This window comes from Haemorhous mexicanus, chromosome 2, assembly GCF_027477595.1.
Source record: "Haemorhous mexicanus isolate bHaeMex1 chromosome 2, bHaeMex1.pri, whole genome shotgun sequence".
Taxonomy (NCBI): domain Eukaryota; kingdom Metazoa; phylum Chordata; class Aves; order Passeriformes; family Fringillidae; genus Haemorhous; species Haemorhous mexicanus.
Window position 1 is genome coordinate 1,596,570 of NC_082342.1, and position 27,706 is coordinate 1,624,275.

General features: G+C 50.7%; 1 protein-coding gene across 1 annotated transcript in view; it reads left to right on the top strand.

Moving 5' to 3' along the window:
- The first annotated feature begins 4,205 nt into the window (after positions 1–4,205).
- Positions 4,206–27,706, top strand: part of GDPD5 (glycerophosphodiester phosphodiesterase domain containing 5) — a 104,310-nt gene continuing 80,809 nt past the window's right edge. Inside the window, exon 1 of the mRNA XM_059871471.1 lies at positions 4,206–4,363. The gene's annotated coding sequence lies outside the window, so the exon portion shown is untranslated. The remainder of the gene's footprint in view (positions 4,364–27,706) is intronic.

Genomic DNA, 27,706 nt, shown 5'->3' on the forward strand with positions numbered 1-27,706 from the left:
TAAGCTTAATACTGAGAGCAGGAGCTGGAGGTTATGGATGGCTTCATTCCTTCCAACTGTGTATTTAATGAGGGAAAAAATGCCAGCACATAAAAGGTCATAAGCTTGGGATACAGGACCAAGTCTTGTCACCAGCTCAGCTGGGGGACCCTTTGTGGCAGTGACTGTCCTTGTCAGGACACTGCCCAGCTCCCCTCCATCCAGAGGGCTCTGGATGCACTGAACTGATCTGTGATTCTCCAGCCCTTTGAAGGGCTGTGGGAACAGGCCAGGAGTTGTTTGCCCAAGACAATGATACAGGAGAACATCTTTTAGGGCTTCATAGGGACAGGACAGCACACAGGGTGCTCTTCATCCTGAGAAACATCAATGGAGACAGACATTCCTCACCTTGCCACTGGGTCACCATCACCACAAAAACTGCTCCTGGCTCCTCCAGATGTCAATTTAATATTTATTGTATTTATTTCATATTTATTTACCTGTTATGACTGAGCCACCCCTATTTCCACCCCCACACTGCAAGAGTTCAGTGCAGTCATCAGGGGATGCTGAGGGTGTCAGGGACCTGATCTACCTGCTCCAATAATCCCTGCCACTGACTTTCCTCCTGTTTATGTACATCCCTCTTATCTTCTGGAAGGGGTTGCTGGTTAACTCCCCCAGAGCAGACACACACAGCTATTGTGCACCTGACTTGGTGGTCAAAAGATATCTTCATTTCCAGTTGCTGGGTAACATCAAATATTCTTATTTTCACCCTCTGATTTCTTCAGGGCTCAGCAGTTCACCATGACTTCTGCTGCAGGGATGGAGACCTTAACAAAGGCTTGGTGGGGCAGCCTGAGGAGGCAAAGAAAAAAGTGAAAAAGAGAGGTTGAAATACAGAGGATGTAACAGGAAAATGGCTCTGCAAGCCCTCCCTGGAAATGCTATTATGGTAAAATAATTATGCCTGAGGGGACACTTACAATCAACACCCTCCTTGCACTTATTAGAGGCACAAAGGCCTTGCAGAAAGAAGTAGGAAAAAGGACCTTAATGAAAATAGTGGCAGCACAAACACAGGAAAGCGCCAGGCTCCCTCCTGTTCACCCTGCATTCCCCAGGAGCTGCAGGGGCAGAACAATGGTGTGTCCCTCTGCATGCTTCCTTCCCCTGCCCGGGCTGCTCCAAGGCAGCCCCAGCCAGGATTTGCCTCCCAGGCACAGACAGGGCACTGCTCCACTCCTGCCAGGCATCCCCCAGGACATCCAGCCTGGCTTCCTGCAGCCTTTAGTTTCTCTGCAAAATTGAATGTTGGAATCTCCCAGCCAGGTGTGGCAGCACAGCTCTGGCAACTGAGCAGGGGTTCCTTGCTCTGTCCCAAAAAAGCCATGGGGAGTCTGCTGTGCTGTCACCAGACCCTGCCTTGTTTTGCCCAAATGCAAATGCAGAGAAGGGAACACCCAGCATGCTCTGACATCTCTGAGAAGGCTCCAGGGAGAGCTCAGGGCCCTTCCAGGGCATAAAGGGGCTCCAGGAGAGCTGGAGAGGGACTGGGGACAAGGCATGGAGGGACAGGACACAGGGAATGGCTTCCCACTGCCAGAGGGCAGGGATGGGATATTTGGAAGGAATTTCTGGCTGGGAGGGTGGGTAGGCCCTGGCACAGGGTGCCCAGAGAAGCTGTGGCTGCCCCTGGATCCCTGGAAGTGTCCCAGGCCAAGTCTGGGTCACCTGGACTGCTCAGGAAAAGGTTTCTTCAGCAAAGACCTCCCCTGTGTGAGACTTGGAGGAGGGAAAAGGGCTTTTTTCTGCCCACAGAGGGGATAGAACAGCACTTTTTTCTTGGAGGAGGCTGGTGCTGAGTTTAAGGATTGATCAGCCCATTCCTCCTGTCCCACTCTTGTAGAACCTGCAGCATCTCCCTCACCATCCATCCCAACCAAAGACCAGAGCAGTGGCTCCTCTGAGGATTTGCCTTGATGCCCTTCTGAGCTGCCAGCCTCGTATTTCCCTGCCAGGAAACAGAAATGTCCCTTCTGGAGGAGTTTTCCCTTCCATGAGCAGGAAACAAAACGCTTTCAGGATGTGGTGTGAAATTCCAAAACTCAGCCCTGGTTTAGAGGTGAGCCAGGTCCTAAAGGAGCAGCTTCAACAGGGAATCACACACAGGGAGTGTCACCAGGGGTTTTCAGGAGGGCTTCACAGCTGCATCCTTTGGAAGTGAAGCTGGCTGGAAATGCAAAGAATGAGCACAGCAGAAATCCCTCCCATGCCAAAGGGAGATATTTAAAGTAGCTTTGAGCTTTCAGGGCTCTCAGCACGGGACAAGGAGTTTATAAATCTGAAACCAACCTTCCCTGTCCAAAATTGCATCTGTTTTCCTGGAGGCTGCATGGAAATTCATGGTCAATTTCCTTCAGTGGCTTTTCTTTGAAACTGCATGGCCCTTAGCAGCCAAAGTGCTGCTTTCAGGGGGCAAAGGTGGTCCCTCTGCTCATCTTTGCTGTCCTCACAGCTGCTTGGAGTAGCTGGAGAACAAATCCTTCCCCAGCTCTGCATCCTGGCAGGATCCTGTGTTGGATTCAACCGGCCAAGTCACAGAAATATTCTGAAAATGTGCAAACTCTGTATCTTTTCAGAGGCATTTTCCTCAGCAAATGGATGCTCTAAGGAACTGACTGGCTGGTGCTGGGAGCATCTACAGGATTTCTGGAACCTCACGAGTTTGAAGAGTATTTCCTCTTGGTGGATTTTTCCCTTGATCTTACAAAAGGCTGAACTCTTTCTGCTGAAGTGAAAAGGCAATCCTTAGGCACAAAACCAAGGGTGTTTAAAGTTTGGCAAAGGCACCAGACTTTGTTATGTGCCTTGGAATATCTGCATCTGTCCTGTCCCCTCCTGCACATCCAACCCCCAGTCCTGCAGGAAAACACAGCCTAAAGCTCTGCTGTGGACCCACAACCAGGCAGCAAATAAAGTACTCCCACAGGAGAGATTTTCATTAAGGTAATCACAGCTCTCAGGGTTGTGATTCTGAAATGTCTCCTGTCAGCAGTGCTGGAAGGAGAAGCACTTGGCAAAGGGCTGCCAGGACAGCTGTCTGTACCTCAACCCCCCAGCTCCTCTGCTGTGCTGCTCCTTGCTTGGATCAGACTCTAAATTCTGATTTTTCACCTCAAGTCTTTCCCTACTGTTGGGTGAAGCAGGATTATTTCTGCTTCTCCAAGGAAAAGAGCCAGTTGCCAGCAACCTCTCAGCTTAGTTTGCCTCAGTAAAGAGGAGTCTGGCTTTTGGCTTGTGCTTGCTTGTTATTTTGACAGCACATCCCTTCCTTTTGCTCTGCTTGGATCAGTCTCTACTTCAGGGCTGGGCCAAAGAAGTGGGAAATGGCCAATTTACAGGGAAAAAAAATGAATCCATCGCTCTCAGCCAAGTGTTTTGTCACCTTGCATCAAGAAGGGCAAAGGATTCACAGCCAGGACACAGCTGAGTTTTGGCCACAGGGCTGGGCAGGCCTGGGCATCCTTCTCATCCCAAACAACGTGTGCTGCTGCAGTGTGAGGAAAATAAGTGCTGGGCATGGTATAGATCCAACAAAACATTCATCCTTCCCAAAATGCTACAGCAAGGTGGCCTCAGCGTGGAGATCAGGTCTACCTGCACGGTTGGGAGTTCAGGATCTAAGTAGGACCAGGTGCAGGTGATAAAGGGAGTAGAAAAATGAAGGATGAGTTGGAAAGGTGGGGAGAAATCAGGAGGCTGCAAAGCTCAGACGTGCACCTGACCCTTTTTATCCACCTCTATCCACCCAGGTGGATATCCACCCAGAACATCCCTCCTACCCCGAGCTGTGCCTGCCCCATCCCTGGAAGTGTCCAACGCCACGCTGGAACAACCTGAGACAGTGGAAAGGGGGGGCTTGGAATGCGATGCTCCTTAAGTTCCCTTCCACCCCAACCCATTCCGTGATTCCCGGGTGCTCGCTGCGCTTTAGGGGCTCAGCATTCCCAAGAACTCCCCAACCCAGGGGTGCCCCAACCCTTCCCTTGCCCCCCAAACTCGGAACGCTTGCGGGGTTCGCTCGCAGCCCAAAAGAGAACTCCCCACGGCCGGGTGCAGCTTCCTTTTCTCCTTCTCCTCCTCCTCCTCCTGCTGCCGTCCCTGCGCTCCTCCCGCGCCGCCCGGGGCGGAGCCGCCCGGCCCAGCGCCCGCCCCGCTCCCGAGCCGAGCCGAGCCGGGCTGCGGGGCCGGGGCCGCGGCCGTGCCAGCGCCCTCCCTGCGCCCTTCCCTGCCGGCCCTGGCACTGCCCTGCCGCCGGGGCCGGGCTGCCCTTCCGCGGGGCTCGGGAACCTGGCGGATTTCCCGGCGGCTGCAGGTAAAGGGGAGGGGAGGGCTGGCTGGGCTGGGGGCTTCCCGCATCCCCCGGGCTGCGGGGTGATGCTCAGCTGCCGCGGGTGGGACAGCGGTGCCGGCTCGGTTTCACCTCCAGAAGGTGCCGCGGTGTCCGAAGCCGCGTTGCTTTGCCCCGAAAGGTGTTTCTTCTGCGTGCCCCAAAGGTGTTTCCTTGCCCCGTGCGCCCCCTCCCCACGGGGGGCTCACCTGGCCGCCAGCATCCCGAGCCAAGTTGCGGATGTCAGCGGCTGCTCCCTGTGCTGGGGGACGTGGGTGGGCACCCACCCGGGGAGACGTCCCGGGGAGCCCACTCCGGTCCCCGAGACCCCCAAAGTGTCCGGGTGTGGATCCGGAGAGCGCTGTTCCCCTCTGGGCCCTGATTGTTTAACGGGGAACGCTTCGTTTGGATATAAAATGATGGCATCTGCAGTGTCCCGCCGTTCCAGGGCTTCTCACCGCTGTTGTCCGGAGCTGTAAAATCCTGAGGCAGCAGAATCCCAAGAGGGATTTATTTATTTATTGTTGCCGGTCCAGCTGGAGGAGCGCTCGGTGCCCATCCAGCTCCCTGAGGATGCTCAGGGATGTCCTGGCTGGCTCCTGGCGACATTCCCCGGCAGCAAAGCCTCTGTTAAAGACCCCAAATGTCCAGCGAGCACTGAGCAGGGAGGGTGAAAAAAGGTGAATATAAGAGCGTGTCACTTTCTCTTGATGCTTGGCAAAGAAACTAATTCATAAAAAAAGAGTAATTGAGGGAAAATAGAGGGGGGAAATCGTCTCGCTGCTGTTTTATTGAAACCCTCACCCACGTCCTGTCTGTTCCCCGCCCGGAAAACTGGGCATGGAGGAGTTGCAGTCGGCATGTGAGCCTTGCTCTGGAAAAGGGCTGCTGGAGCAATTCCTGGTGTGGAAGCTGTGAAATTTCACCCCTGGCGAGATGGAAACGGGGATTCTCCAGCCAGGAAAAACCTGGCTGTGTGGAACTCGCCGTGCTTTGGGATTTTAGGGCTGGGTCCTTACAGCCGCTCTTGTTGTGTGTAATCGTGTTGGCTTAAGGGCTATTTTGGGGCTGGAGAGGGATTAGGGATAGATGTGAGGAACAGGCAGAGCCGTGCTGCATGTGAAACTTAAAAAATAATGAATTTTGGTTCTCTTTGCTGGCTCTTTGTCCTGGTGGGAAGGAGCCCATCCAGATTTTTCTCCATTAGAAAGTTACATTGTACACGGAGAACGCTAAATCCAGGGTGCTGGAGTCTCCTCAGGATGCTCCAGCTGCCAGGAAATTTAGATTGCTGCTGATTAGCAAGTACAAGTCAGAGTGGTGCTGCTTCTTAAAGAGCTTTTTTGGGGTTTGGATCACCCAGCCCCACGCAGGATAACAGCCTTCTCCCTTCTTTCCCCTTACAAATTGCCAGCTTACGCTTGGCAGGTGTGGCTGGGGAAAAGCTGAGGTAAATGGATTTCCTGCCTCGCATTTTATCTGGCATGTCCATTTTCCTCATCAGATTGCTATGGAAAATGGTCCATTAATTCATTAGCCAGCCTTTATCCACCTGAGCAGTGATGCATCCTGACTCCTTAAAGCCTGTTATTTTAACATCTACTCCTCTGCCAAGCTTCGAAACATCTTCACGCTGATACCCCAGCAATGTGGAGCTGCAGAATATTTCTCTGTGATTTAGGAGCTGCTCTTTCAGAGGCAAATACAAGCTCTGCTTTGATGGCAGAGTTAATTTTAGAGTGGGTGTCTCTGTCAAGCTGTACTTTTTTTACTAAATGAGCGTGTTCTGCTTGTTACACTTTTCCCGGCGATGAATTCGGCAAGGCACGGCTGGTGTTTGTCTTGGAAGGAAAATGAGTCTTGGCCAGATCAATTGATTTGGTGTCACATTGTAGATTCAGAAACTGCTGGCTCAGAATTAATGATAAAGGGTTTGGTTTTCAGCAAGGCAATAAATTGCTCGATAAACCAGGAAGGTTATAAGGAGACACAGAACCAGCTGTGAAGGGACAGCCCTTTGTTGTACTTTTACCCATTAACTGTGTACCCAGGTGTACTTGATCTCAAGTAACTGCCTCCAAATCACCGTGCCAAAGTCAGTATGTTTAGGAGTGGTTTTGGTGGGTTTTTAACATGTGGGTTGGAGTAACTCACAGGTGCAAGTGCTGTTGTAGTTGGAGGTTAAAGATGCAGGGAGCAGGTGGCTCCTTCACCCTGATTTGTGTTAGAGGCACTTTGATGCTCACAGGTGGTGGAAGTCAGGTCTGGGTGCCCTTTAACCAGACACACCTGGGGGGAATGTTGTCCTTTGACTTGCTCTGTGAGTCTTCCTGAGGGTGAAGATAAAAGGCAAGGGTTGTACCTTTGAAATACTCCTGGTGCAGCTCTGGGCTTGTATGGGAAGGTGGGGCTGGACCTGGAGGGGCACTTAGGGCTCCTACAAACACAGTGGGGTAGGATCATGCTTTCCTTGGAGTCTCCAATGCTGGATTTAATCTCCTTTTTCTTGAGATGAAGCACCCACAGAGGCTGTGCTCCTGTTCCTGAGATGCTTTGTACCTTCATGCTGGTATTGATGGGATGGTTTGGGTTGGAAGGGACCTTAAAGCTCCTCCAGTTCCACCCTCTGAGATGAAGAGATGGGATCCACCTGGCAGCCACTTTGCTTCATTAGGCTGCAGCTGCTGCTAATTAGGCTGTACCAGCTCAGATAGGGGTATTTGAGTCTTGTCCTGACCCCAGCCAGTGCTGCTGCTGTGAGGAGGCTGTGGGTTCTGCTGGAGCTGCTCTGGGGTGAGTGGTGTTTCACTTTATTTACTGCAGGGTGTTTCAGGGCTCCCCAAAATCCTTCTGGGCTGGCTGTGAGCTGAGCAGTTCCCTGTGCTCAGGAGAGGGCAGTGTCACACCAAGGAGCCCATTCCTTGTCCGTGCTGAGGAGCACACAGAGCTGCCACCTCCTCCAGAGGAGTTCTGCAGCAGGGTGGGTTCAGGAGCCAGGCACCTCATCCCCCTCCCTCCTTCCCACACCAAATATTCCCCTCCAGCTCTGCTCTCGGTGCCTAACAGCCCTTTGCAGGAACGTTCTGAGCACGATGCTGGGAAAAGGGATTTGAAAGACTTTATGGCAGTTGCTTTTGCCTGCCAGCCCCTCTATAAACAGTGATTAGATGTGGCTACTTTAATGCATGTCTTGACTTTAAAAAAAAAAAAAAATTAAATTGCTGCACATTGGTGTTTGGCTTTGCTGCTTTTTCCTCTTTAGCAAACCACTGTGTTCTCCCCACTTCCTCCAGAAGTACCCACAGATACTGGCAGGACAACTGCCTGAATATTTGGTGCAATAGTCTGTCATTGCTCAATAGCCTGACAAACAACAAAAAAGGGGTTTATTTTTTATATGCAATTAAATATTTGTAGAAGATTTCTACCAAGGAGTGGTTTCAAGGTACAGAGTGTTCAAACAAGGAGCTTCTGGGGTGGCAGCTGGGAAGTTTTTTGTGCCTGTGCTTCCATGCATTCCAGGTTTCCACATTTGGAATCCATCTCAGATTGGGATTGAGCTCTGTATTTTTTTTTTTTTTTTTTTGTTCTCCTGGTCCTTGGGCAGGATTGGTCCTGATGATGAAAAACAAAAGTGAAAATGTTTCTTTTTTGGACTATTTTTTGTGGGTGTGACTCTTCTCTTGATCTGGTTTTATTTCTTTTTTCTCCCTGCTGGATGAAGGATGAACTGGGGATACGAGGGGGGAAATTGCACCTTTCCTGGGGTGCTGCACAAGTCTGGGCCCCAGCTCTGTCCCCATCTGTGCAGAGCCCTGCTGGTGGTTAATCTCTTCCTTGGAAAGAGCCTGGACTGGTTTCAGTGTAATTCCTTAGTCACGACAGACCTGAACCCTCCTGCCCTCCCTGCATCTCTCTCTGTGCTGGAGCCACGCCTTACACGAGCAGCTGGGGGTCCAGGCTGCTGGATCCTGGAGGTGGAGGACTGTAAATTTATTCTCTTCTTGGCTGGGAATGCTCAGAAGAACCTGTTTCACTTTCAGAGTTTTACCACGTGGTGCTGTGCCAAAGCAGCTTTTTATCTCCCGCTTTCCTCTTTGGATGTCAGCTTGCCTTCAATTTTTTATTTATTTATTTTTAAATCCTGCTGCTTCTCTTAAAATGCTGCTGCAACTTGTAAAACCTCTTCATAAATGTCTAGCCCCTGTGTTTTGCTTCCCTTTCCTCCTCGCTGAGGTGAAATGAAACTTGTCCCTCCCCCAGCCCGAGGTGAAATGCACAGAGCAGAAATATTCTGGTCCTTGGCTGTTTTTAGCTGTGCTGAGTTTCAGGCTCACGTTTGCCCAGGGAAAGCAGCTTGTATGTGACTGAAATAGTCCAAGGTGAAACCCAGAGTTTCCTCTAAGAGGTATTTTTGGGTGTAGCCTTTAAAAAGATGTCATGGACTGGTTGTACCCTCCAACATCCACGTGTTCTCCTGAGCCACTCTAGGAGATTATATTTGGGCCACTTAGCTGGTATTGATGAATCTCTTGAGCTGACAGTCACCTAATCATAAATCAAGTCTAAAATCAAGTCAGTGTTCTGCAGAATTGCAGCAAAACAAAATGCATTCAATTTCCTGACTTGGAGTGATTGGGAATTGGCACCTGATGGTGCCAGGGGATGCTCAGGGTGTTCCACAAGATTCTTGGGAAGCAGGGCTAATCCTGAGCAGGGCACTTAAGAGCTTGGAGAGGATTTGAGGCTCAAGTCTGGCTTGCTGTGCTCTGAAATTGCCCTGGACCTTGCCAGGAGGGAGGGATGTGGCCCTTGGGGGTGTCCCTGTGTGTGACCCCATCTCAGCCCCTTGTGCTGACTGCAGGGCTCTTGTCTGAGTAAAACCTTGGGGAATGGGGATAAAACTGGGATCTGTATCCCCAGTGCTTCCCCAAGGGGCAGGATAGGGCTGGGGGCTTCCCAGGGTCCAGCTTAAACCCAGTCCCTGGGATGGATAGAGAGGGCTCAGCTTTGTTCACAGGGATTTACCCCCGTGCTGGGGGTACTCTGTGATATTTGGGTGGATTTTGTTGTCTGGATTGGCTTTATTTATTTTTTTTTTTTTTGGCAAGTGGTAATTAATGCTTTCCTTAGGATTAAAATATTTCCTGCATGTCCCAGCTGTTAATGTAGGAAAGAGTCATCCAACCCCTTGACCTTTCTCAGAGGAAAAAAAAGGCTCTTTTGGAGAAGGTGGGAAGTGTATGTTCCAATCCATGGTGTCTCTCTCTTCCCAGCTATTTTGAGCAACCTGGGCTAGTGGAGGGTGTCCCTGCCCATGGAAAAAGATGATTTTTAAGACCCCTTCCAACCCAAACCTTTCTGTGATGGTTCTGTAATTCTCCTGTCTTGCATGAGGAAAGCAAGATTCAGCTCCATAAAGCAATTCCTAAAGGCTGTCAGGTAGGTGATGGTTTTTAGGCAGTTTCCTGATCAAGCAGTGATTATTTGCAGGTATTGTGGGAATTCTGGTATCCATCTGCCTACTAATTATTCAGAAATCTTGTCAGTGAGACTTCAGACTGTCAGTCAGTCCTGCTGCAGTTTGAAACCCAGCAAAGAGGCAGCTCCTGGGTCCTGTTTTGGGTGTCCAGGCGTGATTTGCTCTCTTTCTCTCAGGCTTTTTGGGCTGGGATTTCTCCATCCATGGTTGATCTTAGAGATCTGAACAGTCCTTGAGATCTGTGCATTTGGGGGATTTGGGAGCCCTGGAATTCATCAAGCCAAGAGGTGAGACCTTCTCAAACACCTATTTTTAGACATGTTCCTGTTCACATGCAAATTACACTCATCATCAAGGATTGCTTTGCACTTGGGACATTGGATTTGTAATCCCTGTTTTCCAGCTCTTAGATACCAAAATGCCTGCCAAAACCACAGATATTGCTGTCTCCTTTTTCCCTGTGCCCTGGAGCTGGGGACTGGGAGCTCCCACCCCACTTGCTGGGCTGCATTTGGTGCTTTGTGAATACAGAGAGGTGGCAGGCTCTCATTTTCGGGGTGATTTCCCCTCCCTGCAGGGGCTTTGGCATCAGTTGGTGGTGGCTGACAGCTTGCAAGATCATCTCCTGCCTTCCTGCTCCTGCCTGGATCCTGGAGGCAGGCTCTGCTTTCAGAAGGAAGCAGCTCAGCTCCTCTTTAGCTGGGAGTTAATCACCCAAAGGCAGAGTGCTTGCAGCCCTCATTAGGAGGCTGATTTAAAGTACAAGGTTGACAGCTCGGCTGGAGATGCTTTCCCTTATCTCAGCTATTCCCTAATCTGTCCCCTCTGCGTAGGGATGTGTTTGTTTGGGGTTTTATTGATTTGGATCTCCAGGCTCCTGCTCTGGGAGAGCTGTGTGCTAAAGGAATGTGCTGTGAGACAGCTGTAGATGTCCAGATGTTGCTGTGGTGGGAAGAAGCCTGCTCTGGTGTGCCTGAAGCTGGCAGGGAGAGCCCTTTGTGCTCACAAGGTCACTGGGCTGCGTGTTCCCCAAACACAAACCCTGCCAGGGCTCCTGCCAAGAGAAATAAAGCTGCTTGTGGGATTAGAGGGATGGAGCAGTGTGGGAGGGGATTGTCCTTCCCTGGCTGTGTACCTGGGCAGGTTTCAGCTCCAAGCCTTGTCCTGGGCTTTGCTGAGCCTCGGGAGCAGCAGAGAATCGTTCTGCAATGGTTCTGAGAAGGGAATCTCTGCCTTAGTGGTGCTGGTGCCCTGTCCAGTGTCACCTGGGGCAGGGTGATGGCTCCTGTGGATGCTCCCTGCTGGTGAGAGGTGTCAGGAGGAAGGCTGGCTTGTTCATGGCAAGATTGGATTGGATCTGGGAGCTCCTGCTGGGCTGGAAGCCCCTCCTGGAGCTGATGTGATGACCACCCCAGTGTTGGAGTGGGAATGTGGCTCAGGAGGGAAGCCTGGGGGCTTGTTGGGGAGCTCTAACTTGGTGTCCAGGCTTTCAGGGCTGCCCTCTAATGAGCAGGTGCAGATCCACTTCTAGCAGCACACTAAGCTTAAATTTGAGAGTCCTCTATGTTTCTGAAAGGCTCAGCTCACTCTGCTGAACCCCTTCTGTCATGAGAGTCCTCAAATCCAAATTTCTGGGGTAATTGATTATATTGAGCTGTATTGGACCCGTGAGGAAATCACTTTGCTCTCTTGGCTTCTTCTCTCCCAGCCTAGGGGAAATAATGGCTTTTTCTTTATTTCCCTGAACTTTGCAGCTCATCTGGAGGGACAGATCCTAAGGACTGGCTTGAAGCCTGCTCTGCTCCTCTCCTGGAGCAGTTTTGGGGCTGGATGTGGGGCTCTGGGGGGAACAAGGGCAGCTGAGGCCAAAGGAGTCAGAAACCCCAAGGTGTCTGCTCCAGTTTCTGCACCTTCCCAGGCATTTTGTGCCTCCCCTTATCAGGGCTGATATTTGCAGTGCTGATAAGAGAGGGTCTGTAACAAGTGTGCTGTGCCACAGATAAAACCTGCAGTGCGTAAGAGCTGTTCCAGCTCGGCCTTATCAGCTCTATTAAACCTGAATATCAGCAGGGCTTCAGGGATGAGGCTGCCCTGGCTCCCTCAGCACACAACATCCAAGCAGCAATTGTGCTGGGACTGCTGCTGCTCTGTAAGTCTCCCTCCAATGTGCTTTTCTTTTTCTTTTTGTGGTTTTTTTTTTTTTTTGTGGGGTTTTTTTGGGTGTTTGGTTTGGTTTTTGGGGTTTTTTATTCTTTAATTTAAATTTTGGGATCAAGATTTGTGAACTGAAAGGCAGGTGCCTGGTGGTTGTGTGCTCTGTGTGTGGGTAATGAGGTGGTGGCTGCTCTCAGCGTGGATTGAGCAGGCTGGATGGAGGTGTCACATCTCCAAAAAGAGGTGCAGGTGTGGCACTTGGGGACATGGTTTAACCAGAAGAGTCAGGTTATGGTTGGACTCGAAGATCTTAGAGGTGTTTTCCAAACTTAAGGATGCTGTGAGTTAAATTTAGGGATTCTTGCATCTCTCCAGGCTGCTCTTTGCTCAGAGAAAGAAATCCTGATGGTTTTGTGCAGCCACTGAACACCAGTGCAGGGAGCAGAGATTTCCTGCACCACCCTGGTGCTCCCTCAGGGCTCTGACCTCTGTAAGGATGGGAAAACATTGGATTGAAGCTGCCAAAGGATGAAGTGGTGAATTTCTTGGCCTTGGGCACTGCCAGGGGTCCAGGGGCAGCCACAGCATCTCTGGGCACCCTGTGCTAGGGCCTGCCCACCCTCACAGCCAAGAATTCCTTCCCAAAATCCCATCTGGCAGTGGGAAGCCATTCTCTGTGTCCTGTCCTTCTCAAAGCCAGGCTTTAGGCTGCCTGAGCTGGGCTTAATCTGAGGAAAATCAGCTTGGCTGGAGCTGTTGAGGAGATGGGTTTGGACATAAGTGGGAGCAAATGCTGGTTGCTGTTCCCTGCTGCTGTGCCCAAGGTCAGCCTGACCCTGGAGCTCCCAAATTGTTCCCAATTTCCCAGCTGGCAGTTGCTGCTCTCAGCTGTGTGAGCAGCTCATGAGGTTTTTCAGCCCCTGGTGCCTCTGCCTGGGCTTTGTCAGAGCAGCCTGATCCCAAAGGACCAGAGTTGAAATAAGTGGGAGCAGGAGTTCCTGGCTCTGTGCAATTCCAGTGCCTGACCTAGCAAAGCCATCTGATTTCTCCCAGACTTGATCTGCTGATGGTTATATCTGGGTTGAGTGTAAAGATGGGGAGAAGGAGCATCCTGGGTGCTTCTGACAGCTCCAGCCCCTCAGGCTTGAGGCACTGCCACATTTCTCTGGTTTAAAAGCAGTCAGAAGCACAAAGCAGCCTTTGGAGGGAAGGGGTTGCAGTGACTTCAGATCTCTTTTTAACATGGAGAGCTGCAAACTGGACCCCTGACCCAATTCTTCCTTTCTAGAAGGGATTTTCTGGAAACTTCAAGCTGGAAGTGAAATTCAGCTGTGGGGCAGCCTGGAGTCTGTTTTTTCCTGCTTGCTTTTGTCTGGCCACTCTAAAACTTCTGTGTTTCGGCATTGCCTGGAGCTTATGAGACATTCTGCTCCCAAATTGGCCACATTTGGTGACTGATCCCATATGTTTGATTCCAGAAGGCTGTTAGATTATTTTTTCTCTTTTTATGTTGTTTTTTGGGTTATTTTTTTTTCTGTGAAGGAAAGGTATGAAATAAATACTGCCTAAAAGACTTGTGCCTGTCAGCTCTTGGACAGGGCTGTGAGGAAAACCCTGTTCTGTCTCATGCCCCATCAGGTTTAATGCTTGCTAAATGGCAGAGCTGTCGAGAGCAAGCGCTGGGCTGAGGCACTGGAGCTGGGATTTAAAAAATAAATATTGCTGCAAGTGGCTGAGCTTGGAATCAGTGATGCTGTGAGTGGATAGACAGGGACTGCTGAGGTGTCTGGATTCCCCCCAGGGCTCACTGCCAGGTGGGAGGCTTGGGAATTTGGGAAGGCAGCCTGTGGGGAAAGTCCTGTGTCCCAGCAGTAATAAATCCTCTCCCTGCCATGCAACATGAGGGCTGTATTTGAATCTTTTTCTTGCTCTGGAGATGAGACCATTTGTAGAGTCTGATCTTTTCATTCTGCCCATCATTTACAGATGTGACAAAAAGAGAAAAAAGGGTTTGCCACTTGTCTGGCTTTTAGAGAGCTTTAAAGTGATGAAAAATCAAATTAAGACCTGTCTGCTATGGTCATCCTGGAGCTCTGGGGGTTTTGCTCTTGCTTGTGCCATCTCCCTCCTGTTTCTCCATGGGAACAGGGAAGGACTGAGCTTTTTATCCTGCCTTTTAAATGGAGAAACACTGGAGCACCACAAAGAAATACTTTGTTGGTTATTTGTCCTCAGATAATGTGACAAAACTTAGGGTGATGCTCTGAAAGGAAAGGTGTCAGACTTTGAAAAGATTTGGGATCATCCCTCTTTTCCTTGCAGCCATCAGTGCTTTTGGCCAAGAAAATAGGTGTAGTTTCTAGTGACTTAAAAAAATAATAAAAATAAAGGACATGGCATTACTTTGGTGGGGCAAGATGAGGGTGTGAACTCTTGGAGACTGTAGAAAGGCAGACATGGAGATTGATTTCTTCCTTGAGGTTTGTTCCCATTAATCCACCTTTGTGGGTGCTGCTCTTTGCCTTCTGCTAGAACCTCTTTGTCTGGGAGGTTTTTGGGGGGGTGGTGCAGGCTGAGGTGGCAGAGAGGGTCTGGAAAATGCTGGGTGGGAGCCTTTGCCTGGCTCCAGAATTTTCCTACAGAATTTTTACTCTGCTTTGGTTGTCAGTTTTTGCCATGATCACTGGCACAGGCCCACTGAGGAAATGGAATGGGACAATGCAATCTGTAGTAGTTTTTCTCCTTCCCTTTTCCTTTCTAGCAGTTTTTCTCCAGTGCAAAAGCCTGAAGGTGAACCCTTGTTTTTGTGATTGTTTATTATTTATTTCCCTGCTGTGATGGACATTCAGCAGATACCAGAAACAACTTCAGCTTTGGCTGAACCTGCCCAAAATAGCTCTGGGAGCTCTGCAGGGGGAGGGTTTGGCACAGGGCTCTGCCTGGTTTAGCCTGAGCCAACAATCCCAGCTCCCAGAGCATCTTTGGGACCACCAGGGTGTGAAGGTGGCAATGGGAAAATTCTGCTGCTGCTGCAGCAGTGACACAGGGAATGCTTCACCACCTCGTGGGATGCTCCCCTGGGGTGTTGTGCAACTAAAACCCATTCCCTGAGTGTTGTTGGTATTCATCCTGGTGGCTGAGTGCACTTTGGTGGCCTGGGAGTGTAACAGAGCTCTCCAAACCCACTCAGCTCCCTGCTTGTAGTGACTGAGAGGTGTGGAGGAGGCATTTATCCCATGGATCAATGGGATAGGAGTAAAATCCCAGTTTTATGGGGCTGGGAGGAGGTGTCTGAGCTATTTTTGGCCACTTTTCCCTGAGAGCCAGTGGCACGTGGAGGTGCCTGGCAGCTGAACCTGCCTCTGCTGCTCCCCACAGCCCTGGTTCCCAAACTCTGGGGGTGGCTCTGTGAATGATTTGGGAGCAGGGAATGTGTTGGATCCTTGCTTTCCATCTGGAAGTGGCACTTTCTGTGAAGGGGGGATGCTGAGCACGGGAGATCCCAGGAATAACCTCCCTCTGGGGGTGGAACACCACCAGCATCACTCAGCTCTCTGAAAGACTGTTGGCAAAAATGTGCTGCTTCACACTGAACGTGGGTCTCCTTAGGACAACCCATGAGCTGTTGTTGGGGGATAAAAACCACAGAAAAAAAGTGAAAACTGGTTTGTCAGGAGAGCATTTGAGGCTGCTCTGGGTCCAGTCCCTGAGGGAATATCCAGTGTCCCCAAAGAATTCAGTCCATCCAGACTAAAAGGTGAGAATAAAGGAAATTTCATCCTGAGATGGCATCTCCCCAAGGTCTTCCCTGTGGTGTGAGTTTATTTGCTGCCAGGCTGGGGACAGCAGTGACAGAACTCTGTGTCACTCAGGCTGATGTTTTCCTGGCAGTTCAGGACCTTGCACTGCTGCTCCAGTGAGATCCTGACCTCAGCCCTGCCCTCTGGCATGGGAGCCATTCCCTGTGTGCTGTCCCTCCATGCCCTGTCCCCAGTCCCTCTCCAGCTCTCCTGAAGGGCTCTGAGCTCTCTTTGGCTCTTTCTCCTCTCCAGGTGAGCACCCCCAGCTCTCTCAGAGCAGAGGTGAGGGTTCTGCCCAGCCCACAGGCAGTGTATGGATGGGTGGCTGCCCAGCTGGGGCTGCTGACAGCATCTCCAGAAATGTCAGTGCTTATTTGGGCTCTGGAGGAGCTGAGGGTGCAGCAGAACTTCCCACAAGGTGCTGTGCTGTGACAGTGACACATCACTTCCAAGCTGTCACTCAGTGCAGTGACTCTGCAGGCAGCCCTTGACCTGCTGCTGGTTTTGGCCATGGGCAAGCTTGGCTTGGCTTGGCTGTCCTTATTTATCCAGCACAAATGGATTTGTCACCCAAGCTCTTGGTGGCTGGTGATTTGTCTCTCTGGAGCAAATCCTGCTCCTGAGTCCCTGCCTGCCACCTGCTGTGCTGCTGCTTGGCTTTCTCTGCTCCTCCAGCTCTCCATCAAACCTCCCTGCTTTCAGAAATATTCAGTCCCTGAGTCTTTTTCATCCTGTTTCTTGTTGGGTACAAAGATAATGCTGCCGTGGCATTTGCTTTCTTATCCTGCTGTTACACCTCTTGATAGTTTAACAGCTTAATTTAAAACAAGCTCTGAATTAAATTGTGTGGGTGGGATGCTTCTCTGATTCTGCTGAAACTTGTGGAACTTCCATGTGGCAAAAAATGGCTCTGGAAAAAGCCATGTCCTGAGTTTTTCCTGTCATGGTTGTGTTTTTCTCCTTACTGCAGACTCCCCACTTGCTGGTGCTGTGCATAGCACGGGGCTGAGCACTTTAAAAGCACACAGACAGTGCCTTGTACCCAGCCCAGAATAAACCCTGAGCTGGGAGCCATGGCAGCAACGTCACAGGTGCTCAGCAGAGCAACCTCAGAGGAATCTTTGTCGTGGTGGAAGCAGATGGAGCTTGACTTGGTGTCAGTTCTGAGCTCAGAATAACTCAATTTTACAGCAGGGAAGTGAAAAGGTAAGTGCTGCCACAGCCTGGATGCTGACAGGAGGAACTGAGCTCTGTGCAGAGCCAGCCCCAGGCAGGGATTATTCCCACTCCTAGGAAGCCTGGCTGTGAGGAAGAACCTCCCTTGGATGTGTTCTGTCCAGGTTTTTTCTTGGGAAGATGCTAAGCAAGGTGTGATAAAGCATCTTCTGGTGACCTGGTGCCAGATCCCACAGCTGGAGGCTTCTCTGGGAGAGGGGATGTCACAGCTCAGGTGGGGTTTGGGATCTGAGGGACGAGACCCTGAAGAGATTCCCTCTTCCCCTGCCATGTGCTCGCTCTCCATGCACAACCTTGGCTTCAAAACTTGCCTCCCTCAAACCTGTCCCAAAGCCTCAATTCCATTTATCAACTGGTTTAATTCCTTTTGGGATGGGATGAAATCCAGCACTGGCTGGCCCTGAGCTGGGTGTGTCTGATTTACAGCCCTTTTCTTTGGGGTCCAGGCTCTTCCTGGAGTGGGAGCAAACCTTGAAGCACAGAATGGTTTGGGTTGGAAGGGACCTTAAAGATGAGCTCAGCTCATCATCCAGGCTGCTCCAAGCCCTGTCCAACCTGGCCTTGGACACTCCCAAGGGATGAGGAAGCCACAGCTTCTCTGGGCACCCTGTGCCAGGGCCTCCCCACCCTCACAGGGAACAATTCCTAATTCCCAATATCCCATCCAGCCCTGCCCTCTGGCAGTGGGAGCCATTCCCTGTGTCCTGTCCCTCCATGCCTTGTCCCCAGTCCCTTTCCAGCTCTCCTGGAGCCCCTTCAGGCCCTGCAAGGGCTCTGAGGTCTGAAGATCCTGTTAGAGCTGTGGACTGGGGCTTCTTGTGCAATAATTAGAGGTTAACCCCAGCAGCCCTTGCTGATGTTTGCTTTTGCTTTAGAGGAAGGAAATGGGATCCTAATCTTTAGCTCAAATGCCATCTGTACTTCCAGTGACAAAAGTAAATTTGTGATGTGCTTAATGGAGCCTAGAAAGATGTCTCAGATAATGGACAGAAAATATCTGCCCTTTTAAGGACTTCTGCCTCCCCAAGTTGTTGCAAGCCTTCTTATTATGGTTAAGGAAGGGAGGCCTTGTTGTTTTGGGGGTGTTTTTTGTTTGGTTGGTGCATTTAACTGTGAGTTTTCAGAGGAGAAAGCCCCCTTGGAAAGCAGATGGCAGAGATGGATCACGTGCTGCTTCCCTTCACATTTGGGTGGAAAATGTTCCCTGGAAACAGGGCTCTGCCTCTGTGGAGGTGCTGCAGGGAAAGGAGTGGGGAGAACTTCAGAAAAGGGATTTTGCTTTCCAGGGCCTGGCTCCAGGTCAGCCTCCCTAACCTGGGAGTGCAGAGGTGGGAGTGGAGCTGGGTGACATCTGTGCTTCTGGCATGTCCCTCTCCTTGCTGGGCCAGGGCAGCCCAGATCAATCCCCTCAGCTGGTGCCAGCTGGGGGAAAGCCCATTTCCAGAGCCTCTCTAGGGAACTTGGGAGTGTGGAGGAGTAGGGTGTGCCCTGGTATTGCTGCTGTAGCATTGGAGCACAGGATATTTGTAGGGAAAGGTTGAGAGATAATGGGGCTGGTTGATGGTAAGTAGGTGTGTCCACTTTGCTTTGGGAAGAGGTGCAAAGCTTTGATGTTTCCAGCACTTAAAAAAAGCAAGTGGTGAAGAACTTGGAGGCTCCTGCAGTGTTTGAGATCCATTAAAACCCTCTACTTGGAGGGACTGGGAATCATGGAATCACAGACCAGGTTAGGTGGGAGGGACTTTGGAATCATCAGTGCCACACCCTGCTGTGAGCAGGGACACCTTCCTCTAGCCCAGGCTACTCCAAGCCCTGTCCAGCCTGGCCTTGGACACTTCCAGGGATGGGACACGAGTGATCCAAGGTAGGGAAGGAAGGTGGGACAGAGCTGAGATGCAGCAGTGCAGGGCTGGGGAGCTTTGGGATTAGCACTAAATCCTGGGCACAGAAAGAAGCCTCAGATGTCTGGGATGTCTGGCATTTGAGGGACTTCTCCTCTGGTAAGGTTTCTGCTGAGCCTGCCAGTGAAAATCCCCAGAATGTCACAGTTATTGCATGAGACTTAGGCACTAATAGGATTTAATTTCTGCAGAGCTTCTGATGAGGGGAAGAAGTACCTCAAAGGAGCACAGGTATTTTGGGAAAGGCTTAAGTGGAGTAAAATTCAGCTGCAGTCACGTCCAAGCAGGGAAGCTTGGAGATGAGTGAGATGGAGCCAGGAGTTTGATCACTTCCACATAGGATGTGCACAGCCCTGTCTCTCCCACCTGTCCCTCAGCTCTTCCTTGCTGGAGAGAGGGATTGTCTCAGTGAAAGGTCTGCTTGCTTTCCCATGGAAGTTCCTGCAAGGGTTGCAGAAGTCCTGCTGTCCCAGGATTTGAGTTCCTGGCCCAGTGGGGAGCTGCTGCTTTTTGCTCCTGTTTCCTTGCACTGTCAGGGCTCCTGGGGGGCTGGAATAAGGAGAGTGCTCAGCCTGTGCAGGCTGGAGGGGAAGGGGGGTGTGGAAGGTTTCCTTCCTGGGGAAAAGGGCTGGTAGTGCAGCTTGGGGGGGAAAAAACCAAACAAAGCAGCTTCTCTTCCCTTCTGGCTCAGAGAGGGGTGTGATGTCAAGGTGGAGCTGAGCCTTCCCAAAGACTATGGGAATGTTTTTTCTTTCCTTTTTTTGAGGGATGGGGGATTGGTTTATGTGCTTTTCTGTTAAATCTCTCAGACAATGCTGCTTCCCCTTCCCTGGAGCAATTGTTCCCCATGGCTCCTTCCCCTTCCTCCCCAACGTGGGAAGAGCTCTCCTGATGATGATGGATGGGCTCAGATTTAGTCTCTGCTTTACCTTCCTTTGTCCTGCTCAGCTCTCTTGTTTTTCTTTGTTATTTCTGCCCAGATCCTCATCACAGGATGGCCAAAACCAGATGTTTTAGTGCTGATGGAGGGAATTAAGTGTCTGAGCAGCTTCTAGCTTCACCCTTGAACTTGGCAGGGCTGGGTTAATGACTCCATGATCCTGGAGGGCTTTTCCAACCTCAGTGATTCCTGATTCTACATGTGACTGCAAAGTCTAACAGACTTTCTAGGTTTCATCCCTTCAATCCATGTAATCTCCTCCTGGGAGAGCCAGTTTCTTCCTTAGGGGGGAAAAAAAAATGGTCTTTTTGTGGCCAGCCTAATTTCAAACCCTTTCAAATGCTTCCATTTTGGGAGACAAGATTAATATTTTTAATTGATGTCATTTTTCAATGCCCAAGAATCCCAAGACAGTGGTTGGGCCCTGGCCCAGGTTGCACAAAGAAGCTGTGGCTGCCCCATTCCTGGAAGTCATCAAGAGACAAGATTGGATTTGTCCTTCAGGAACATTTCCAAGGAAAATCTGTCATAAACCAGGCTTAGAGCAGCATGGGAGAGATGCTGATCTCTCCACTTGGACTGCACTGTGGGCATGTGAATTTAAGTTAGAACTGAACAATTCCATGTGCCACATGCAGGAGTGACAAACCAGTGGATATTCCAGGCTTAAGGATGTAAGTAACTCCACTCTGACCTGTTTCTTTTGGAAAATATCCCCCAGACTCCAGATAAGAACTTCCAGGTCCTTCCAGTCTTTATCAGAGGAGCTTCCTGCAGGGAGCTGCTGGTGATTTGTGCCAGGGAGGAAAGGGAAAGGCAGCTGGGTGAATATTCCATGACAGGCTTTGGAAGGCTCATGGAGTGAACTGGGAAAGGCAGCAGTGGCCTGGGGGGCTCTGCCCTCTCTGCTTAGCTGGAAATCACAAGGTCTGATGAAACAAGAGTGGATGAGAACCTGTTTTAAGGGATGCTATCATGCCTCAGCAGAGGCAGGGCAGTCATCCTGTTGATAAGGCCAACACCCACAGTAAACACAGTAATTAACAGTCTGAGCTGGTGAGAGATGCTCTGATGGAAACCTGGCACTTCAGGATAAAATGTGGTGGATATTGAAAGCCTCTTTCCCTTGGGCAGTGGTAAAGGATGGTCTTGCATGGAAGTCTGAAAAAAACCCCCTCCTTTCTGTGCCCTTTTCACAGCCTGTGGTTGGGAACTGCAGGTAACCCCCTGAAATGCTCACTGGCTGGAGAGCTGCCTGGGAGTGCTGCTGTTTGCTGACTTGACAGATGCTCAGAGCACACTGGGACAGGCTTTTATCATCTGTCCTTGCTGCAGCCCAGTCACCACGGCTTTACCTGCATCTGGTCCAAAGCCAGCTGTGTTTTTAGCCAGTGTTTAGTGTCCAAACTGTTTGATGCTGTCCTAGGGATACAAGAGGGGTTGAACAAATGGCTTTTTGCACTGAGAGCTCACTGAGGAGAGCACAGGAGTGATGGGGATGCTGTGGGAGCTGGGATTGCAGTGGCTGCTGCAGCAGAACTGTTGGCTTGTTCTCTGTGATTCCTTAATGTTGTTTCTAATTAAGATAATAAATAAAGAAATTGCCTCTGGGAGCAGTTTTAAAGGAGATGTGGGGGAAATGGTGAATCTCTCTTTAGCAGGGGACCAGACACTGAAGTGTTGAGCTGGTGCTGGCCAGGCAGAGGATCTGGAGCTCTTGGCTGACTTCTGGGAAGCAGGGTGAGATTCTTCCTTCCCTTCTCTTGGGAGACCATAACTCCCATAGTGATGTTCCCTGTGGCATTCCTTGCTGGAGGAAGATGGCAGGAACTTGGGACTGTGGAGTACTGGGCACTCTTCTAAGCACTGCTGCTTTTGTCTAAGGGATAACAGCACTGGAAATGTCCAGAAATGGCAAATAAATCTGGGGGCTGCTTTGGATCAGCAATGCTCCACAGATCCAGCTGTGGCAGTGCTGATTTTCTGGAGCACTGATCCTCTTCCTTCCCTTCCAGTCCCTCAGAAGGAAACAAATCCATCAGTTCAGGTGCCAGAACTCGCTGCTGACTCTGCAGAAGTTGTTTGCACTTCTCTTGCATCCCTTTTATTTTCTTGCCCCAGGGAAGGGACTTTTGGAAAGTCTTCAATGCAGAGCTGATCCAGAGGCGTAGGAAGGAGCAGAGGAACAGAGTTAACAGATAAACATCCCCAGCCTCCAGTTGTTTGGAGGCCTCTTGCACTGGTGTGTCACACTTGTGTCCCAAACATAACAAGTGGCAGGATGGGAGGAAGTGCTGGGGGAAGTTTAGGTTGGATGTGAGGAGAAATTTCTTCCCTGGAGGGAGTGGTCAGGCATTGGGGCAGGCTGACTAGGGGAATGGTGGAATCACAGCCCCTGGAAGGGCTCAGAAGTTGTGTGGATTTGTGGCACAGCACTGCTGGTTAATAGCTGGACTCAGAGGCCTTTCCCAAACCTGAATGATTCTGTTTCAATACAACTTTATTTCTTAGTTTTGCAATAAATCTAGAGGTGGGATCTGCTCTTAAAAGCAGAGACCCATTAAAAATCTAGGAACCTTGGTCTTCCTAGTGTGGCATCCTTTAGGCTTTAAAGGATTGTGATTGTTATCAAGATTTATGCCTTGGAGCTGTGTGCTGGCTGTGTGGGACCTGATGCTCTTGGTGGAACCATGTGAGGGCTCCAGGAGGCTCCTGGCCTCTGGTGGGGAGTTTTTGGCTGCTGGCCTGTCCCTGGATTGGTCCCAGACAGGCCATGGCCAGGGGTGCCAGCCTTAGCTGGGTGCTGCAGGAGGCCCTGGGGAACCTTTGTGTCACATCCTTGGGATGGGGACTGAACTCCAGGGGGCTGCAGGGACTGTGGTCCAGCTCCTGTTTGTTCAGGCTGCCCTTGGCCCTCTGGATAACCCCCTTTAATCCCTGGATTTACACAAAATCAGTGTCACCAGAGAGTGTCTGAGCAGAGATTAGCCACGGGTGAATGTGAAAGCACCGAGGGGAAACTGAAATATTCTGGTGCTAAAAATGACTCCCAAACTCTTACTCTGTGTTTTGGTTTTAAATTTATTTATTTTTTAGCTTTGTGCTCTGAACCAGAGCTGCTCAAGGGCTGTAGTGCCACGGGTACCTCCATCCTGAATCAGAAGCATCTCTGTCCCCTGCAGAGTGCTGGCACGAGCCAGGTGCCCTCGAGGTGACAGCTGGGGGTGGCCTGGCTCTGTGCTGCTCTGGCTGATCCACACTAATGCAGTGTTTGGAGAGGGGAGCCTGGCTTGCTGAGGACAGGCAGCTTTGAGGGAGATGAGCACCAGGCTGACCTTAGCTGTGCCCAGCTCGTTTGACCCAAGGGCAGCTTGTGGTGCATCCTCTGGGGAAAATCAGTTTTTAAACTGAACTTCTGGAAGGAGAGGAGTGCTTAAGAAGCCCACAGGTGTGTTGGCAGCCCCTCTGAAATGTTCACAGAATACCCTGAGCTGGGAGGGACCTGAGCTGAGCTCAGACAGGCTTGGCTGTGATGGTTTGTGCTGGCACAAGCTGGATGGAGCTTGGAGCAGTGTGGGGCAGTGGAAGGTGTCCCTGCCCGTGGCAGGGGTGGGTCTGGATGGGCTCAGAGGTCCCTTCCAAGCTCAACCATTCCATCATTCTAAGTCATTTTGCCCCTGAGACCTTCCCAGCCCTTTGGGATGGGTGGCTGGGATGCCCCATGCCACAGGTGGAACACTCAACCCATTCACCACCAGCTCTCCACACTTCAGCTCATCTGCTCTTCTCAGTGTTTGCAGCTCAAAAAGCAGCCTGGGACTCCTGACTCTGCCTCCTGGTTATGAATTTAACGTGAAACAGGGCTTTTCTAATGTTTTAAAAGCTGCCTACAGAAAGGCTGAGAGGAAAGCTAACGTGAGGACAAACTTCCTGGGAGATAGGAGAACATTTGTTTGCTTTTCCTTTGGTGGAAAGGCTCAAAGTGTGTTTGTAAAACTACACATTGGTTTGTTCACTCCCAGAGCCAGGTGTCTCCTGGGCTGGTGGGATCTGCTCTCCTCTAAGGAATTTAGATGAAAAACCAAAAAGAAGTTTGGGAAGATTACGGCAAGAAAAGGCATTGAAGGAGTGTTTGTCAGGAATAACTTCTTGGGTGCCCTTGTCTCTCTGTGTTATCTGGCTGTGCCTCTGGAGGAATGCTGTTCCTGGAGCAGCAGAAGGTCATGGTGACACGTGTTGGGCTGCCAGTGCTGGCTGCCTTGCTCTCAGACTGGCAGCCCTTGCAGGTTGCTGCCTGAGGGCTCCTTTTGGTTCAATATCTCACTGAGAGCTGTGAGGCTCTGGTGGCACAGCAAACTTGGAAAGTGTTTAAGGATCTTGTGGTGAGTGAAGCACCATCTCCTGTGGGCTCTGGGGACTGGAACTGGTTCAGGGACCAGAGGATAACAGAACACCTCAGGTTGGAATGGGCCTTGTAACATCATCCAGTGATGATGGTGATCCAGCCCTGCCATGGCAGGGACACTTCGTTTATTCCAGGTGGCTCCAAGCCCTGTCCAACCTGGCCTTGGACACTTCCAGGGATGAAACAGCCACAGCTGCTCTGGGCACCCTGTGCCAGGGCCTTCCCACCCTCACAGCCAGGAATTCCATCCCAGTATCCCATCCAGCCCTGCCCTCTGGCAGTGGGAGCCATTCCCTGTGTCCTGTCCCTCCATGCCTTGTCCCCAGTCCCTCTCCAGCTCTCCTGGAGCCTCTTCAGGCCCTGGAGGGGCTCTGAGCTCTCCCTGGAGCCTTCTCCTCTCCAGGTGAGCACTCCCAGCTCTCCCAGCCTGGCTCCAGCCCTGGAGCAGCTCTGGAGCCTCCTCTGGGCTCTCTCCAGCAGCTCCAGGTGCTGCTGCTGTGTCCCCAGGGCTGGGGCAGCTCTGCAGGTGGGCTCTCACCTGGGCTCAGGGGCAGGATCCCCCCTCAGCCCAGGCCTGGAGGTTTCTGGGTGCCAGAGCACATGTCCAGCTGTTCATCCACCAGTACTCCCAGTTCCTGCCTTGCCTGGCTCTCCCAGTGTGCCCATCCCCAGCAGCTTGGGAAGCACTAGGCTGAGTCCCTCGAGGTTTTTGGGCTGCCACAGGGCTTGAATCCTGGCTTGTTATTTGGGACAGGAGCCCTGTGAGCTCTCAGCACTGAGGTTTTTGCCCTGCTGGGTGGAAGGAGTTGGGGCAGGAGTGCAGGGTGCCAAGGGCAGCTGGTGCCATTCCTCATGTCCCAGCAGGGAGGGGACTGCAGTGGCACATGTGCAACCACGAGGGCACAGCCTGAGCTGCCAATGCCTGGCCTGGCTGTGGGTCAGCTGAGGGCACTGTTTACATCCTGTAATTAACAGCATGAGTTAATCACCGGGGCTGGCACGCCCCCAGACGCTGGGTTGGAGTCACAGAGTCTGCTGCTGCACTTGGATCCCTGTCCCAGAGGTGACAGGAGGCCGGGAGCAAAGATGTGTCAGCTTGGGCTGTTGGTGCTAATTTATCCTCCTCCCCTCCCAGTGTGTGCTTGCAGCACATAAATCACCATCTTGATAAATCACAGCTTTAACTTCTTCCTCTTTTTGGCCTCTTGGAAAACCTGCTTTGTGCAACTGTGCAGTTGTTGGGTTTGGGTTTTTTAGAACATGTGTAAAGGTTTGGGTTTGGAGAGACCTTAAAGCTCATCCATGGGCAGGGGCACCTTCCACCGTCCCAGGCTGCTCCAAACCCTGTCCAGCCTGGCCTTGGGCATTCCAGGGATCCAGGGACAGCCCCAGCTGCTCTGGGCACCTGTGCCAGGGCCTGCCCACTCTGCCAGGGAACAATTCCTTCTGATTATCAACCTCTGGGGTAGATTAAGGAGCACTTAGCAAAGGCAGAGCCTTGAACACAGCATTTCTGGTCCTTGGTGGGACACAGAGCTGCTCACAGAAGGCCAACCTGAGACTTTTGGTGGGTTTCCCACTATTTCATTGACTCTTGGAAGCTTGGGTGTCCTAATTATTGTCCAGTTCAAGTGAAAATGTAATATTTGGATGGTGACTGTTCTGGAATATGCTGACAGGCTGCTGGAGGGATTAAACTGGCAAAACAGGGGATGTTTGTGCTGTGTTGGTTCTCCACTACCACTGCCTCTTGTTTGGTGAATGCTGCTCTCATTGGGGCTGCAGAAAAAGATCATTGGTCCTCCTGGGTTTAATGAAAATTTCAGAGGGTGGAATGAGTCTGTCACAGAAGGATGTAGAAAGAGAAATGGGGATGGTGACTTCCAATCTTCTCTTCCATTGTGTCCATAGGACAGCATCTTGCTCTAAGCTGTGTGAAGAGACTTTAATTCTGAGTCTAACAGGGCTAAAAGTGGAGAGGAACAAAATCCAGCTTTCTTAGTAGATGCAGAAGTGACCTTCTTGCTAAAACCTGATGCAGTTTAGATTCCTAAAATTGCCAGGTCTATCAGAGACACAGGTGATTAACATTGAAGCAGATATGCTGGGGAGTTAATTTCCATCCTTATCTCCCTCAAAATGTAATGGAAGGGTTGATGTGCCTTTGTCTCCCAAGTGGTGAAGGGAGATCAATGTCTTCTCCCAGGTAACAAATACTAGAGTGACAGGAAACAGCCTCAGGTTCTTCCAGGGGAGGTTTAGGTTGGAGATGAGAAAAATATTCTTCATGGAAAAGGTTGTCCAGTCCTGGCAGGGGCTGTGGGGAGTCCCAAAGGCAGCCCAGTGCATTAGTGCCTGAATTCAAATACAGCCAGTGTAGCAGTAAAAGTTCTTTGGAAAAGGCTGGGAAAAGATCCCAGCTGAGTGGTGGGGAATTTGGAGAAAAGGAAAGATGGTTGTGAAGCCTCATTTCCCTCAGAGGTGGTTACATTTCCTGGCTGAAAGAAAGACTAGGATGACATGGAAGAAGGGACAAGTGCCCAGCCTTTTGAGGCACATTGTGATGAGCTTGTAGGTCTGATTTCCAGCTCCATTTCTGAATCTGATGGGTTGGTATTCCTGAAATCCTCAGAGCTCCACAGCAGCTGGAAAACTCTGCCTTCATTCAAAGCTCTGCCTTCAGTTATGGAGAGAAGCTTGAGGACACAACCAGGGCAGAATGACCCAAAGCTTCTGGCAGTGCTTTGTCCAGCAGGCACAACATTTCCTGTGGCACAAAAATTGCTGAGTCTTCCCTGGAGCAGCAATTGCCACGTTTTCATGGAGCAGGATCAGGGTGATCTTGGCTTTGCCTGCCTCCCTGGCTGTTTTGAGCTGTGCTATTGTGCTCCTCTGTCAGGTGGTGGTGCTACAAGAAAAGAACTTTTTTTGAGTGCTTGGGGTGTGATTGTCTCTATTTTTTTTCCTCAGTGGATCTCCCACCATCTCCTTAGAAATGGAGGCACTTCATTTTTCATGGAACACTTTGTTCCCCTCTCCCATTCTCTATACACAAGTTGGGTGTCTTAAACTCCTCCAACCCAAAGAAAATCCTCATGGAGTTAAATTTTTTCACTTCCCAAATGTCTGGTGGGACACAGATCTTCTTGGGAACTCTTGCAAACATCTAACCCAAAGCAACAGGTGCTTAAAGTGCTTGGGGACACCAGCGTGGAGCTGAGGGCTCCCTTCCTCTTGAGTTGTGTAGGAAATGTGTTCATGGCTGAGGCAGGAAGTTCATGTGGGAAGAAAACAGGTTTGAAAGTTTCTTCCACATCCCAGGTACTTGTCTAAACCCTCAGGCTGTTTACAGTCTGCTTTTGGTGGGAAAGATGAGATGTTTTATTTCATATTCCAGCTCTTTTCTGTAG